This window comes from Protopterus annectens, chromosome 2.part1 (genome assembly GCF_019279795.1).
Source record: "Protopterus annectens isolate FY-2018-M chromosome 2.part1, PAN1.0, whole genome shotgun sequence".
NCBI classification, from domain to species: domain Eukaryota; kingdom Metazoa; phylum Chordata; order Ceratodontiformes; family Protopteridae; genus Protopterus; species Protopterus annectens.
The window spans coordinates 1432640782-1432657102 of NC_056729.1; positions in this window are offsets into that span (position 1 = coordinate 1432640782).

Below are 16321 nucleotides of genomic sequence, written 5' to 3' on the forward strand. Positions count from 1 at the left end.
AACCAGGTGGTTCAGGGTCCTGTTCATCTATCCTCTCCTTATCATTACTCATATTTAACCCATAATAACTTTTAGGGAAGGGGTAAGCTTCCTTATACTTGTACTCTATTTCATCTCATTTTAATTTTTTCATCTTCCTCTTGACATTCTCCTTAACTTGATCTTCTATTTTATCAAAAATCATGTTATATTTGGCCTCAAGGGTGGCAAAATTTGCATCATTCAGAATTTCATCATTTAAAACATTCACCTCATCCAAAAGATTCTTAATCTTGTTGTTATTTACTTTAACAATAAAATGTAAAAGCTCTACACCATGCCTATCAAACATTAATAACAATTCCTCTACTTCTTGTTGACCAACAGATAACCCGTTGGGAAATTTATACATACGAAGGCCCTTTGGGACCCTCTGTAGTTTAATACATTCGGCAAGGTATGCGTTATCAGTTTGTAAATTTCGTATGTTGCTCATTTTTGTTTCAAAGCCCCGGAGTCGGTGGTTAATGTCAGCAGGTTGCTTCACTTTATTATGGTTAAAAATAACCGGTTCACTATTAATCCATCTGTTGAAATGTGATTTCCTCATAGATTCCTGTGACTTAGCTTCCCCTGTCAGTACTTGTGAAGGTAGTACATTCCCATCATTTCACTCAAAACTGTATCCTTATCAAGTTGAGCAACTGTCAGTATTAATACTAGAGAATGTATAAAATGAAAGCATTTGTGCAGGTATTTTCCTCAGAAGCACAGTAGAAAAGCTCTAAATGCAAACAGTAGAATGTGAGGGGAAGAGTGAGCTTCAGGTTGTTTTTGTAGTCGGGGGTAAAGTTAAAATTATTTAAGCTGATCTTGACACTGAAGATGTGGCCTGCTGCCCTACAGAGGGGCTGAAATGGACTGGATTTTAAATGGAGCAGCAGCAAATTCAGGATGTTGCGTTGTTCCGAAGAAGTTTCCGTTTTTTGGAAATGAAAGCGCTTAACCTATGCTCTATGTTTTTCGTCCATTAAATCTTGTGGAAATATATCTTTGGACTGAAGAGTCTGATTTGTTGAACTGGCACTTTGGTGACATATTTGGGACAGCCTTCATTGAGTCTGTTACGGGAATACTTTTTTCATTAATAACAATTCCTCTACTTCTTGTTGACCAACAGATAACCCGTTGGGAAATTTATACATACGAAGGCCCTTTGGGACCCTCTGTAGTTTAATACATTTGGCAAGATATGCGTTATCAGTTTGTAAATTTCGTATGTTGCTCATTTTTGTTTCAAAGCCCCGGAGTCGGTGGTTAATGTCAGCAGGTTGCTTCACTTTATTATGGTTAAAAATAACTGGTTCACTATTAATCCATCTGTTGAAATGTGATTTCCTCATAGATTCCTGTGACTTAGCTTCCCCTGTCACCTGTCCACAAGGGATACTAACTTGTGTTGAAGACAAAGCTGTTTGTTCCAAAACTGGAAGTTTCTCGTTGACTAGCCCTGATGTAGACATCATAACCAGAAGTGCCTGCGACCCTCAGGCACTTGGGATTTGTAGTCTATCCAAAATACGCTGAATATGATCACATTGTTGTTCCAAAAGTTTGGTAAGTTGACCAAACATCAAATTGTTGTTATACTGGTTTCCATCAAGTGAAAAATTCACCAAAGGTACAGTATTAACTGTATTGTCAGAGGATCCATGGTCTTCCATCCTCAATAAATGCCGAACAAATCTGGATACAAGAACACCACCAAACCCACACAAACAGAACCGGCAAAATCACAGTGGGTAAGCAAGTGGAACCGAGGAACTGTAGAAAAACAACCACTTGAAGGCGATGTCCAGTAACACAAGATACCAGGTGTCCTCAATAAAAATGCTTTAATGCAAAGCCAAAATCCACAGCAGCAACAAATACAATTAGCAAAAAGCAGCACAGCTACAACAACAAAGTGTTGGATAAGCGCTTTCATCTGCTACCACAGCAGACTTTATCAAATCTACTGCTGCTTTACACAGGTGTAGTTAAATAATCAGTACAATTAACACCTTAAAAAGTTTTAAAGACATAGTACACTCAACATACAAATGGTAAAAAAGAAAAAAACATGTCATAACTTAGCAGCCCTCTCTATTAAAATTGGTTTTAAAGACAAACTGTCATTTAAACCTGGTGGGTGCCAGGCATTTAAATGAAGCTGCCATTTAAGCTCACTTTTATAAATATTGTTAGCCCAATTGCCACCCCTGGCTTTTTTCATCACCACTTCAAGTATACCAAATTTGTAGCCAGAAAATGACCCACATATAAGGGAATGTCTATAAAGGGCATTGTTCATGCAATGAGTGTTAATGGCATACAAGTGTTCATGCACCCTCTTCTTGAGTGCTCTTTCCATTTTACTCACATAGTATGCTTTACAACCAGTGCAAACAGACAAATAAACCAGTCCTATGGTGTTACGGTTTCCCCCCACTAACCTAACTTTGTGGACTGGGTCCCCCAAAGTGATCTCTCGTGTGTTACAGTGATACATAGGGGCAATAATTACACCTACCACATGGTTTGGTACCGTTATTGTTCCTCCTAGTAACAGGATGTTCTAACAAAGTTTTTGGCTATGGGGGCCAGTTGTGCCCCCATTTATGCAAACCTTGTTATGGCCATGTGGGAGAGTAAATACATCTTTAATACTGGATTCAAACAAGAGTGGCATTTTTATGGTTGTTATCTTGACGACATTTTTATTCTTTGGAAATGTGACATGCCAACTGTGGATAAATTCATTGAACATATTAATGAAGTATGTCCATATTTTAAATTTATCCACACATTTGATGAATATACTATAGACTATTTGGATGTTAACATTACCCAAGATCTCCAGTTAAGGCAGTTTTCATCCATGGTGTACAGTAAGGCCACCTATTCTAACTGCTTTTTGAGTTACCAGAGTCAACACCCCTACCATGTTAAGAGGAATTTGGTTAGGGGACAAATGATAAGTGGGTCAAGAATTTGCTCTACCCTTGATAACTTGAAAAGGGAACTGGGATTGTTGACACAGATGTTTAAAGCAAGAGTGTACACCTATTGTATGTTGCGACAGATAAATAGTGGGGTGTTGGAAGGTTGGGATAAGAAATTTGTACCCCTGTTAGGACAAGGAAATATTGAAGTGAGTGTAGAACAAACCACCTCGACTGACCTTCAATTGTTGGATACACAGGATTTTCTGAATTCTATGTCCATACAATTTGGTTCATTTGGGAATAAGGTTAAGGACATCTTGTGTAAGAACTGGGTTATTTTGGAGTGATAACTAATTCACTCAAGCCTTGGGTTTGGGTCCCACATTTTCTTTTAATGTGGGTAATAATTTAAAAACTTTGTTAGAACATCCTGTTACTAGGAGGAACAATAACGGTACCAAACCATGTGGTAGGTGTAATTATTGCCCTTATGTATTGAACACACGAGAGATCACTTTGGGGGACCCAGTCCACAAAGTTAGGTTAGTGGGGGGTAATTGTAACACCGTAGGACTGGTTTATTTGTCTGTTTGCACTGGTTGTAAAGCCTACTATGTGGGTAAAATGAAAAGAGCCCTCAACACTCATTGCATGAACAATGCCCTTTATAGAAATTCCCTTATATTTGGGTCGTTTTCTGGCTACAAATTTGGTATACTTGAAGTGGTGATGAAAAAAGCCAGGGGTGGCAATTGGGCTAACAATATTTATAAAAGTGAGCTTAAATGGCAGCTTCATTTAAATGCCTGTACCCACCAGGCTTAAATGACAGTTTGTCTTTAAAACCAATTTTAATAGAGAGGGCTGCTAAGTTATGACATGTTTTTTTTTTTCTTTTTTACCATTTATATGTTGAGTGTACTATGTCTTTAAAACTTTTTAAAGTGTTAATTGTACTGATTATTTAACTACACCTGTGTAAGGCAGCGGTAGATTTGATAAAGTCTGCTATGGAACAGATGAAAGCGCTTATCCAACACTTTGTTCTTGTAGCTGTGCTGCTTTTTGCTAACTGTATTTGTTGCTGCTGTGGATTTTGGCTTTGCATTAAAGCATTTTTATTGAGGTCACCTGGTATCTTGTGTTACTGAACATCACCTTCAAGTGGTTGTTTTTCTACAGTTTCTTGGTTCCACTTGTTTACCCACTGTGATTTTGCCAGCATCTCAGACATTCATTTAGGATGCACTCATTTCTGTTTCCTTTAAAGGGAAATAGAAGAAAAAAATATTTGACTAAAACATCTTTGTTTATTTTACATTGGCAAGTTGCACCCTGGACAAGACAGTGCCCGGGGCAATTGCCCTACTCACTCCACCAAAACTACAGCTGTGGCCTTGTGACATGCACCCTAAGGATACCCATATAAAAAAATCTTGTGCAACCTTGACCTGCTGTCATACTGATATTGTTAGATACCTGATCTTCCTTTGACAAAACCTAAACAGCATATGCAGTGGTCACCCTTTAGTCTATATGTGCATTGTTGCTGTGAAGAAATCTGTTGTGGGTGTTATTAATCTTGTTCATGAGTAAATGCTAGGTAGTCAGTCTGCAGACTATTACATGCTCATCAATAATCAGACTGTGACCAAAGATAATAATTAAACCCTGTACATCGCGTCTGTGAAGTAAAGACCTTAAACATTATGCCAACACCCAACCTCCAAAAGAAATCAACCCCAATTTCCTATTATCAGGGACTGGACTCCATAAACTGCACACATAAAACCACCTCTCTAACCACTAGCTTAGAGGAGTAGCAAAAAACTCTGACCATTGTCTGGGTATTGAACCCAGCACCCCTCTCTCCCACATTCCATGTTTTTTGTCACTATTACTGGACCAAAAAGGAGTTATCTACCAATATATCAGGGTGCTGACCCATTCTGATGTCAGTATCTACTCCTACAGGAATGGTCTAGTAGCATTGCTCCCCATGCAGGGACACAAAAGTTCTTATGGCTCTGTTACCTGCTGCTGTTGGCTATTCTTATCCTTGGCTGACATTCAGCTGCTTATGAAATGTGCATCTGCCTTGACATCATGTAGTATGTCGATGACACTGTTATGACTTTCTGTAGCATGTGATATTGTGGACCAATATTTGCCATACCTGGTCCCATAAAGTCTGGTCAGCACCCCCTCTCCCCAACAGGCACTGCTCATGTCTCCTGAGTACATGCAGCAGGATATAATCTACAGCAGGCCTGAAATTGTTGAGCCTGTACTGTGCACTTTTTCCTTTGACAGGTAAACACTAAAGAATTCTGGAGATACCGCTGTAGATTCTATATTGTTGGGACTGGTAGGATGACAGTTACAGCAGATGTGACTTAGGGATATTATATATTGGTGTTAAAGGGACAGCTATCCATCTCAAAGCAGAAAGGATTACAATTCTGACTTGTTAATGAGCTACTTCTTGTGGCAAGGGTACTGGGCTTGAATATTTCCACCTTCATTTGTCTACTGTGTGATACTGAGCAATTCACTTAACTAGGCAGTGCTTTGGGGCAACTGGGAAGTTGGGCTAGCTCCTTGTTCTTCCTAACTGCATGCTTAGTAACTAACTACGAATCTATGGGGTATGCCTTGCTATAGTTGGAAAGATGTATATTATATATACAGTTGGTATACATGACACAATTGGCATTTATGTGCTCCTTGCAGGATTCAGCCTCTTTGCTAGGCCTACAGATATGTATAGGAGAATGTAGTCACATCTGATACTAGCATTAAGGGACACCTAGGAAAACACAGATGACACAGCTATATGGTAGTACAGTGGGAAGGGTACACATGTATAGACATATGAATGCTCTGCTACTGTATAGTGTGCACAGAGCACATCATCTTCATAAGAACTGATGGGTGTGTGCAGAGGTAAGTTATCTTGAATGGAGGTCTAACCTTACTGCTAGTACAATCTAGGTATACATAACATATACAGGTCTAACCAGTTGGCATAATGGTCAAGGTCTTTGCGTCCTCTGTACACGGTATAAGGTGTGATCCTGACCTCCACCCAATGCCTGTTTGAATCTGATCAGTTAGCATAGTGGTTAAGGTCTTTGCCTCCCATGCACAAGGTTCAATCCTGACCTCCGGTCAGTGCCTGTTTGGATCTGACCAGTTGGCATAATGGTTAACATCTTCACTGCCCATGCAGAAGATATAAGGTTCGATCCTGTCCTCCAGCCAATGCCTGTTTGGCGTTTGCATGTTCTCCCTATGTTTTTGTGGCTTCAGCCACCTCCAAAAACATTTTGAGTGTTTCCATCTCAAACTCACCAATGAATGGAGTTGTGGGCAGCAGCACAGACTCTGCATGGTTCCCTACAGGTGGAAGAGTTGTATAGATCAACTGCTTTGGGCATCTACTATGGTGTTCAGTATTCTCAAGATAGAAGAACATGGATCACAGACTGTGCATGCTGGGGTACAGCCTGCTAGCCACTCAATAGTGTAAAATATGGATCTAGGTGATTTGATCATGTTGACAAATGTCACCAAATAGGCATCGGTATTTGTCGGTGATAAGTACATTGAGGACCCGGCCTACTCTAGGAACCCATGCTAATGGTGGGAGGGATGTATGTGTCCCAACTGGCCAGTGTGTGCTGCCATAAAGCCCAGCAGCCTTGGGTCAATAAACTGTTGGTTGGCCCACGTCCAGTTACCCAACCTGGATTACCTGGAATAGCTCTCTTGAGCGAAAGCTAGACATAAAACCAAAACAACTTGCCAAACATGAACTATGAATTGCTACACTCAATGCAAGTTCACTGACAGGATTTAGCCTGGAAGTGGATGACATGATGGTACAGAGGAGGGTGGACATCCCACTTATCCAAGATACAAGAAGTAAGGGCTTGGGATCCAGAGTCTACTACTCAAGAGGATGACAGGATAAAAATGGTGTCAGAACTGTGGTGAGAAAGAGGCTTCAGAAGACAGTGAGGGATGTCCACAGAATTAGTGACAGACTCATGGCAATCAGACTTCAGTGTAATAATAGGGCACTATTCATAATCTCAGCCTGTGATAGGGCAGTATTCATAATCTCAGCCTGTGATAGGGCAGTATTCATAATCTCAGCCTGTGATAGGGCAGTATTCATAATCTCAGCCTGTGATAGGGCAGTATTCATAATCTCAGCCTGTGCCCCACAGCAGGGTTGTGATAATGAAGAAAAGAGTGCATTCAGGCAGTGGTTGCAGGACCTGCTAGATAAAGCAGGACAGCATGAATCGGTGTTGATAATGGGGGACTTCAATGCACTCGTTGGGACAGACAGAACAGACTATGAGGCTGCCTGGATCCACATGGGTGGGGCAACAGGAATAAAGAGGGAGTGACCATTCTAGACTTCTATCTTGTAAATGACTTGATAGTAGCCAACACATGTCTTGGCTAGGGCAGCAGGAATAAAGAAGGAGAGGCCATTCTCAACCTCTATCTGGCAAATGGCTCGATAGCAGCCAACACATGGCTCAGAAAGAGAGACAGTCACACGATCACATAGAAGAGTGGCCAGCATGCATCTCAAGTAGACTTCCTCCTAGTAAGGAAAAGGCACCGGAATAAAATCAGTGATTGCAAAGTCATCTCCAGTGAAAGAGTCGGCCCACAGCAAAAAATACTGGTTACCACAATCAGCTGCAAGCTGTGGTCAGAGAAGGCTCTAATACCAACAGAGATCAGGGTGAACACCTGAAAGTTGACTGGAGAGAAAGTACAATAGTTGAAGGCATTATGCAGGGCTCTAGCACCCCCAAGAAGAGGAGAAAATAGGAAGAATTTAAGAAGAATGGAAGCACCTAAAAACAGCATGTGTGAGGACTACAGAACAGATATGTGGCTGAGCCAAGTATGGAAATAAGGTACATAAGGAAAACTGGTGGTATAATGCAAAAGTCTAGGAAGTCATCAAAAGAAAGAAGGAGCGTGGGAAAAAGTGGGAGATAAAGACTGACCAGGCTAGGAAGGACTACTGGTTGGCCAACAAAGAAACTAAAAAAAAATGAGTTGCAATAGCAAAGAAGAGGGCATCGGAGTCACTCTACCAGCTTCTGGAACGTGATTCAGTAGGTGGCACAAAGAAACTATATTAGGCTGCAAGACAAAAACAGAAAGATAAAAAAAGATAGTCAGACACCCTCCCAGCAACAACCTGCTCATCAGTCCACAGGCAATCAAAGGCAGATGGAAGGACTACTTTTAGCAGCTTCTAATTGAAGAAAACCCCACAGAAGCTGTACTGTCCCTGTCATAGTCTACAATGAGAGAAGAAGAGGCCCACCCTAAAAGAAGTAAGAATAGCACTGATAAAAATGAAGTCAAGGAAAGCAGTAGGCTCAGATGAGGTCACAGCAGATGTGATAAAGATGCTGGGTGAGACAAGGGAGAAATGGCTCCTGAGGGTACTCATAGCAGTGTGGAGAGAAAGGCACGTCTCACATGACTGGAGGATAAGCATACTTATGCCAGTGAACAAGAACAAATGGGACATCCACAACTGTGAGCAGTACAGAGGTATCAATCTCCCATCACATTGCATAGAATTTCTGGAAAAGATGATTGATAAATGGATGAACAGTTTGGATTCAGATCAGGATACAGCACAATGGACTCTGTGTTTGCAGTGAAACAGATAGTTGAGAACAAGCTAGAGATGAGGAAAGAGCCTAACTGGGCATTCCTAGACTTGGAGAAAGCATATAACAAGGTCCCGTGAAAGCTGATTAGGGCAGTACTGCATTTGTTTCAAAGCCCCAGAAACATTGGTAGAATTAATACAGGCTATGTACAAGGACCCAATGACTCAAGTACAAATAGTATCCAGTGTCACAGAAGGGTTCCCAGTGGCAGTGGGTGTACACCAGGGTTCAACCCTAAGCCCACTGCTGTTTATACTGATAATAGACTAGATTAGCAAACAGGTCAGAGGGGAGAGATCACAAAGGTGCTGTATGCAGACCATGTGACATTATAGGCAGTCTCTTAGCAAGAACTTCAACAAAGGATAGGGGAGTGGAATGCAAAACTGAAGTACATGACATGAAACTAAGTAAAAGTAAGACAGTGGTAAGTGGAGCAAATATGGGAAATCAGAAGCTGAGAATTAAGACAGAAGGGAAGATAGTAGAACAGGTTAATAGCTTCAAGTTTCTGGAAGGGGTGGTTGAGGAGAAAGGAAGTCTGAATGAAGACGCCAAAGCTAGAATCAGAGGGACTGCAGCCAAGTGGCATAGAGTGTCAGTTGTAGTGTATGAGAGAAGAATGCAAAAGAAGCTGAAAAATAAGATCTATAAAACACTGGTGCATTCAGTAATACTGTATGGTACAGAAACCTGGGCAGTAAAGGCAGAGCAGATGAGGAAGCTACAGGTGATGGAAATAAAGTGCCCGAGATGGGTGGCAGGTTGTACACTGTGGGACAGATGAAGAAATGAGGACAAAAGAGCAGAAGTAGCTCCAAGTGTAGAAAAGATCAAAGAGAACAGATTATGGTGGTTTGGGCACATGTGCAGGAAAGCAGAAGACAATCTGGTGAAGAAGATTTGCTACAGACAGGAAGAAGCTAAGAAGAAATGAGGGCATCCAGCAGAGAAATAGATGCATTGTGTGGCAGAAGATCTGTGACAGTCAGGCATGAGTGCTGAAGAAGGCAGGAGTGCAGCATTAAATTGAGAGCGATGGAGAAAGTTAGCACAACCTCATGTAGAAAATGGGAAAAGGGGGGGGTCAATGATGATGATACAGCTACACCTTTGTATTGCTAGTGTTACACAAACTGAACTAATCTGCAGGGGTGCACAGCTCTAGGAAGACAGATAAAGACATAATGCCAAATGCTTACATATTACTATTTGCATCTTTGGAGTTGCTTATTAGACCAGAAATTGTTGTTACTTCACAAAAAATAGTTGCCTAGATCACCACAATAACTTCCAAAGTATGCATGCATTAGCATACAAAATGCTGGGGCACTCTCACTCTCTCTGTCTCTCTCTCTCTCTCTCTCTCTCACTCTCGCTAGATTTATATTTATTTGCAAGTTAGGAAAATGAGGTCAGATACAAAGACCGTCTTTCAATCACTTTGCCATGCAGCTGTAGCATGAAGCACATCATGCTGTTTAGTCGTGCCTCTGAAAATCCATGGTCACATGCCCTATCAACAAGCTGTGTTACTCATGATTTGGAAATTATACTGATGCATGATTCACAGGGTCGCATTTCACTGCCACATGAACATGAACAATTTTCTAAGAATATACAACCGGCAATGGCTACTCGTGCAAGGGCCACTACAGATGGCCTATTTGGTTCATGAAGGAGTACAAGATTATGCTCTGTTTCCTTCATCGTCAGTTCATTGAACAGCTACCCTGTGATGGTTCATTTCAAAAGGATGATACCTGTTATGACCTGGCTATGGTATTGGCAACAACGATGGACATTATCAGGTCATGGGACCTATCACACATTGGTATGATGACCTTTGATGTTGAAACTCTGATCATCTCCAGCTATGGGAAGTAGAGGTTAGCCAGCACACCTTAAACAGCATGTGAAGTGGATTACATTGTATGTGCTTGCTACTTACAGTTCTTTGTATATGACAGGATAGCAAACATGTGAGGCTAATGTGTTGCTTATAGATCAGATGAAGTTGGTGGTGGCACTTAGTATGACATGGCAGCTACATTTATTGTAGGGTTCTGTGTGAACCTGTTATGTGCGGGTTTTCTGTTGAACCATACCTGTATGTATGTATGTATGCATGCATGCATACTACTTGGTGTGTACTAGGATCATATTTCTATGAACATATGTTAATGTAGTCACATGAGACACATATCTTCCTGCTATCTGGGGTGATGCTAATGAGACTGTATGTTGCAAATGTTCTGGCATCTTACTTTTTCAACTGACACGATTCTCTGATGTGACCCTTTATCTTTTAGCATGAGCAGAATTAGGTAGGGATAGTTATATTGACAAATGCTTGCCTGTGTTGTATATATATCCATTCCATTGTTAGGACAGGTTCCCTTCTGTCAAACTTCCCATTGTTTTTTGCTCAGAAGGTCTAGCCAATAGTTATGCTCAGCAGGCATCCTTTCCCTGTTGAGTTTGTAGCTTGATGAAGCTGATAATCTCTCTTCAGAAGGGCAGAGCTCAACCTCTCAATACCAGGCAGCCTGGCTCCTTTGCCCAAGGTGTTCTGGCCATACCTTGAGCCATACCTGTGAGGCTGACAGCAGCCAGGAGCAAATTATAGAACTGTTCACCCAAGTATTCCTGATCACTGGACCACCAGAGAAGGGCATGACAAACAATACCAGCATTTCTGATACATTAACTGGTGACGGATCACTATAATGTCTCTCTGTTGGTGTGGAAGACTTCATGTTGCTGCACATATCTTGCTCTATCCACAACCAGGTGTATCCAACATGATATTCTATCAAGCTCCATATCCTGAATGTTGTCCAACTCTTCCCTTCAACTTTGTCTGGCTTCTGCTATTCTCTCTCCAACACTTGTCTTACGAAACTAGTGTATGCACATGTGCATCTGCCCCTGTTTATGCTGTTTTGTCTGTCTGTCTTTTCCTGCACACTGACCTAATCTCCTTTGTTTCTCTTCATTTCCTGTCACCCTGACCTTGTTCTCTTCTCGGTTTATAAATACAAGGAGAACATATACCACAAAACAATTAAAGGCCTGCAGTGTGTGTGTGTGTGTGTGGGTGTGTGTGTGTGTGTGTGTGTGTGTGTGTGTGTGTGTGTGTGTGTGTGTGTGTGCGCGTGTGTGTTGTTGGTTTCCTTCCCCTTTTTCCTACAGTCTTCTACACTTTCTCCCCCTTTTTATGCATCTGACAGGTGGCCATGAACTTGGACACTAAAGCATGTCAGCTGAAATTACTGTATATCCTTAAGCATATCTTTGTTCTGTAGTGCTGATGAACATGATAACATATGTAGCTGCTTTATTTTAAGATGCAGTGGTTTGTAAAATACTGTTTTCATCTCTAATAACATAAATAAAATAAATAAATAAATAAATAAATAAAATGTATGACCCTCCATGAATTGTGTCTTCAGCATCTGTGTAGACATATCAGTGCAAGGATGGGTCACCTTACACACATGTGCAGTTCATCTCTGTGATTCCAGCCAGCCCTGGTTTGCCTTAGAAACTTTCTCAGGATTGCCATACATTCAACTGTTATGCATAAGCAAAGTATTTTAGATAGACTCCCAGCTCCAACAACCATGATTTTATGTGCATATCTTCTTAACATTTAAGAGGGCCTTTTGTTAATTTATAATCTGAAAAAATCTACGATGTCTTCTCTTGTTTATATGCATTTGTTTTCCAGTGAGTAAGTAGAATGACAGAGACATGCAATTATAACTCTAATGCCAGAATTAGGTTAACTATATGATGAAAATAATTTGCACAGTCAAGCAGCAAACACTAAGCAAACAAGGAAGGGCAGTTAAGTTAAGAGCAACGTACTGTAAAATAAGGAAGTTCACTGGAGTTTACCTTGGCAACAAAATGGGGCAAGGTTCGTATGCCAACTGAATAAAGTATTTCCTTTAGTTAGAAGTAAGTACTTCACAACTATTATGCTTTACAGATACAGTATGATTTATCACTTATTTATTTACACTTATTTATTTATTTATTTCAGTTTAGATTTATTTATTTATTTCAGTTTGATAACTGGTGAAGTCCACTTGGCCATGAGGAGCCTGTTTTTAGTGGAGGCCCGGGGAGAAAAGCTCCAATGACAATTATAGACATACAAATGTATACAATCATTTTTATATTCAGAGAAATACAGCATAAAATAAAATAAATGTGATGACATAAACTTGGTACAGACAAGTGAGAATACAGGTGGAAGTTTTTTTTTTTCACAAGTTAGAATACAGTTCATATAAGAGAGTAAAGGTTGGTGCAGTAGGTGACTGTCCAGTAAGGTTATAATGGAGTATTGTACTAGCTAAGTGAGGGTATGTGAAGTAGGTGTAGCAGAGGATGGAGAAATGAATAACTAGAGGGGGAAGTTATGTTGGAGAGTGGGATGCGGTGGGAGGATGACATAATGGTTAAGGTGCTTACCTTAAAGTCACAAGGTGCAGGGTTTGATTATCACATGGGGTAACTGGCTAGGCTTCAAATGGCCCAAAAGGGCAGTTAGCCTAGTACTAATCTATGATCACCCAATGGGCATATCCACTTTCAGGTAAGATGAGAGAACAAGAGAGATTTGAATTTGGCGTGGTCAGGAGTATTGTGAAGGGTGGGAGGGAGAGAGAAAGTTCCATAGATTAGAAATGGAGCAGGAAAGCAGAAGATGGCCAGGGGATCATGAGGATTTGTAGGAGTTTCGGTTTTCTGATCTGAGTGAGCGGTTAGGAATGTAAGGGATTAATGTGGTTGAGAGAGACAGAGAGGGGCAGCTGGAATGATTGTAGATGAGCTTGTGGGCATTGGTGAGTTTAAATAAGGTCAAGTAATTGGGCAGTTCAAGCCATTGTAGAGTATGGAGAGAGTGGCAGTGGTGGGAGGAGTTTTTTGAGTTGGTAGCAAATTTGCTTATTTTATTGTAGCATGATTCGAGTTTGGATTGTAGGCCAAGTTGGAGATTGTTTAGCAGAGGAGTGCCATACATAAGAGAGGGGAGAAGGCAGGAGGAAGGTTTTCCTGGTGGAGGGGGAGAAGAAGTTGTTCTGTCTATATAGGAGTGCTAGCTTTTGGTGTTTTTTGATGGAAGATTGGATATGGGTGTCAAATTTTAGATGTTCATCAATGATGACACCAAGTAGTTTGGAACTGGATACAATTTTGATAGGGGTGTTATCCTTACTGAGTACAGAGAAAGAGTTTTTGTTGATTGGGGAGTTTCTAGAGGGGGAAAAAAGCATCAGTTTAGTTTTGTTAGCGTTTAGGGCAAGGTGGTTGTTTTGCATTCAGGATTCCATTTTAGAGAAGGTTGATTGAGTTTTTAGAAGTAGGTCAGAGGGGAGTAAGCTGAGCAGATGATTGTTGAATCATCTGCGTATTGGATTATTGAGGAGCCAAGGATGGTGAAAGTTGTTGATAAATATATTGAAGAGTAGTGGTCCTAGAGCTGAACCTTGTGGCACCCTGGTGGGGGTGTGCAGAAAGGGGGAGGTTGAGGATTTCATTGAATGGCTTGTTGACATTCAGAGAGACAGCTTGAGAACCAGGCTAGGTTGGAAGTGCAGAGGTTGAGAGATGAGAGCTGAGTTAAGAGTAAAGGGTAGAGATGGTGTCAAAAGCTTTGGATAGGTCAAGGATCAGGGAAGATAACAAGTTTACCAATGTCACATGCTTGGTTTATGGTTTTGAGGAAGGATAGGAGGGCAATCATGGTACTGTGGCCAAGGTGGAAGCCATGTTGAGTAGGGGTGAGAAGGTTGTTATGAGTCAGATAAGACATGAGTTGAGTATGGATACATTTCTCCAGAATTTTTGAAAGTGGGGAAAGGATAGCTACAGGTCTGAAATTGGAGGTGTCTGTGTTTTTGCCTCCTTTGTGAAGTGGGATGATGTATGCATGGCACCAAATGGAAGGGGCATATCCTTTGTGGATGGATCTGTTGATTAAAATGGAAATGGGAAAGGCAATACAGTCAACAGATATTTTTAGGAAGGTTGATAGGAGTTATCAGGCATGTTTCGGCTAGGTTTTAGTTGGAGGAGTAGTTTTTTTATTGTACTTGTAAGGATGGGTCGGGGGGATGGAGGAGTTGGGGTTGGGGGGTGGGGGAAAGAGGAGGACAATTTAGCTATGCAATCTGTGAAGAAAGAGTTGAATTGAGTGGCAGTGTCCAGATCAGTAAGGTTCAGTTTGGGGCAGGGGTTCTCTTAGTGACCCAGGTGGAGGAGGGAGAAGATTGTGCCCCATAATTTCCTAGGGCTGGTTGAGTATTTGGACTGAAGTTTGATGTAATATACTTTACGGTCTCTGCTTATTAGTTTTTTATAGAGTTTCGAGGTTGTTTTAATTCTAGTAAGTAGTTGGGTTGTTTGTTTTTTTGGTATTGCTTCCAAATTTTGTCTCTTTGTAGAATGGTAAGTTTGATTTCTTTGGATAGCCAGGGGGAGGTATTTGCTTTGCTTCACTTGGTTGTTAGAGGAACATGGTTGTTGAGTAGGTTTAAGACTCGATCATTGTAGTAGGTAATGACATTATCAAGGGGCAGAGTTCTTAGGCGGGCCCAGTCAGTAAGTTTGAGAGAAAAATTTTGAGGGTTGAAATGGGAGAGATTGTGAGTGGTGACTGTCAGCGAAAGCAGGAAGGTGATCGCTGAGAGGGTCTGGAAGGATTCCTGAGTTTGAGATTGGGATGGGATGTAAGGATCCAGTCAATGATGGTGCCAGAGACCCATCTTTGTTTGGTCTGGTAGGTGAGTTTATTAGTTGGGTGAAATTGAAGAAGATGACTGAGTGAGATGGGGCTTGTGATTTATTGTTGCCCAATTAATGTTAGTGTCACCTAGTATATAGGTTTCATAAATTTGTTAACCAAAGTAGAGTACTGATCCAGATGGACCATTTTCATCCAGCCCAAGAGTTACTGATGGAAAACATACATAAACAGTACTATATGTAAAATGAATATACATGCACCTTAAAAGTAAAGAAAAAAATGAAAGCCATCAATATGATTCATATGGAGAAAAATGCACATCATATATAAAATATTTACAAAGGAATAGACTGTATGAAGTACCTAAATATTGGGTAGTAGAAAAATGGAGAGTGGAAAAGTGTGGGAAGACAGAGAGACCAATGGAGTGGTGTAGGTGGGTGGAGAATGAAGAAGAGGAAACAAAATGGAGGAATATGGTGAGACAGAGAGGAAGAAGAACAGGGAAGATGTGAGGTCTAAGTAACACTGAATAGAGGCTTATGGTGGGTATGGCTGCTGTGTGAGCGCAATCTATTGGAAACAAGAGCATTTTGCTTTTCTTATGTGGAATTTTTTTGAGTTTTGAGTTAAACTGAGGGTATGAATACATAGATTTTAGTTGTAATGTGAGGGATACCCAGAGCTTTTGCCCCATTAGTGAAAAGCTATAAACTGTACATTGAAGCATGTTTAGAGGGTGAGTAATGCTTTAATGTTGTCAGGGAGAGATGATAGCAGGTATCTAGAGTTGTTACCATGAGGCAACTTGCAAGAAATGAGAAGGAATCTAGCTGCATTATTTGCAGTTGAAACAGAAGTTTGTAAGC